The 1,906-nt window shown below is 41.3% G+C and overlaps 1 protein-coding gene across 1 annotated transcript in view; it reads left to right on the top strand.

Annotated features, from left to right (window-relative positions):
• Positions 1 to 1,906, top strand: part of PPP4R4 (protein phosphatase 4, regulatory subunit 4) — a 158,336-nt gene that overhangs the window by 18,355 nt on the left and 138,075 nt on the right.

Genomic DNA, 1,906 nt, shown 5'->3' with positions numbered 1-1,906 from the left:
CCAGGGAAAAGTTACACAGCCCCTTATAATTGGGTCCAGCTGAGAATTGTCCTGGGTTGAGCTGAAGTTTTGGGCCTCCAAGCATTTCAAGGAGCCCTGGTGTGGTGCTGTAGGATAAGCACTCAACCATAAGGTCCAATTGAACTGCAAGATTGGTGGTTCAAACCCAACCAACCGCACTTCAAAATTCTGTACAGGGTCACTAGGAGTCAAAGCAACTGGACAGCACTTAAAGCCTTGAAATGCATGCATCTGTGCTCCGTGGGCCCTGCAGTGGCTGCTTTAGTTGCTCTGTTGCTGTCCAGAAGTACTTTCCAACAACGAAGCAAAGCTGGGGAAAACTAGTTAATTTCAGATTGCAGGTCTACCATATGAAATATGAAATAATGTTGCAACATGGGGTTGGTGGGCTGTAAATCTTTTTAGGTGGAGAAAACCCTCTTCTTTCTATGGAGCTGCTGCTGGAGTGAATTGCTCACCCTCTGGTTAGCAGTCCAAGGTACAACCATTGTGCTACCAAGGCTCCTTCACATAGGGTTAGGGTTTCTTAAGCTATATAGTGGGGGCCTCCCTTTTGTGCTGCGTGTCTCCTTTCATTCCCTATCCCACCAGACAACCCCTGATTGGTGTTTTCTTCACTATAGTTTCCAATTTCTTGAATTTTATAGAAATGGATCACAGTATGTATAGTTTTACTTTTTTTTATTTTTTTGATCTGTCTTCTTTCACTGAGTAATAATTATTTAGAAGTTCATCCAGGATGTTCTTGTTTCAAAAGTTCATTTCTTGCATGTTGCTATGATGCTAGAAGTGATATGCCACTGGTGTTCCACATACCAGCAGTGTCATCTATGGTGGACAGGTTTCAGCGGAGCTTTTAGACTAAGATAGACTAGGAAGGAAAGCCTGGCAATCAACTTCCAAAAATGAATCCAGTGGATCACAACAGAACATGTCTGTTACAGTGCTAGAATGTAAGCCTCTTAGGTTAGAAGGCACTACAGCAACGGACTAGACATGTCGGTGTGATCCTGAAGGTGATGGGGATCTGGGCAGTGATTCTTTCTATTGTATGTGGAGTTGTCAAGAGTTGGAGTGAAAGAAAGCCAGTCAGCTCTTGATCATTTCCTTTCCTGGTATATACAACAATGGACTGGGCCTGATAGAAGTTAAGGTTCCATCTGCTTCAGCAGGCTGCCCTCAATTCTGAGAAGACATAAGGAAAAGATGCTGGCCTACTTTCTCATTGCATCCACTGGGAGGTGCTACTGAGATGCCTGTAGACACACCTTGGACTGGTGAACAGCTTCAGAGCCTTTCTTAGAAGGCTTATTTGAAAAGGTGTTCTTATTGCCGTTAAGTGCTGTAGAGTCAGTTCCGACTCGTAGCAACTCTATACAGGGTTTCCAAGGAGTGGCTGGTGAGTTTGAACTCCTGACCTTGTGATTCAAACTGGATTTGTGGTTCACAACACCACTCAGGAAGTGCTTATGTTTCATTAAGGATTGGATGCCATAAATTTATAATCAGACCGAAAATACTGTTCATTTTTCTGAACAGAAAAATATTTGAAATTGAATAATACTCTGCTTCTTGTCTGTAGGATGAAGAGTTTCACTTATTGTAGATTATATATTGGTCAGAATTGTGTTTGGGCCAGAATGAAATGTTTACATATTTATGTATGAAAAATGAGACTGAAATATCTGATGGACTTCGAATTGTCATAAAAATTCTTCTGGTAGTAAGTTTATAAACTGTAAGAAGTTTATAAACTATGGTAATGTTTAGAAACCACATTAACTTAGAAATTCTTGGTAATAAACTTACAAACTGTTGTCTGGAGAAGTAGACAGCTTTGAAGAGATAGTGCTGGAAGATTAACCCTGTGCATCCCCCCTCAGCA

Source organism: Chrysochloris asiatica, unplaced genomic scaffold (genome assembly GCF_000296735.1).
Source record: "Chrysochloris asiatica unplaced genomic scaffold, ChrAsi1.0 scaffold00025, whole genome shotgun sequence".
Classification (NCBI taxonomy): Eukaryota; Metazoa; Chordata; class Mammalia; order Afrosoricida; family Chrysochloridae; genus Chrysochloris; species Chrysochloris asiatica.
This window is presented reverse-complemented; position numbering and strand designations above follow the sequence as displayed.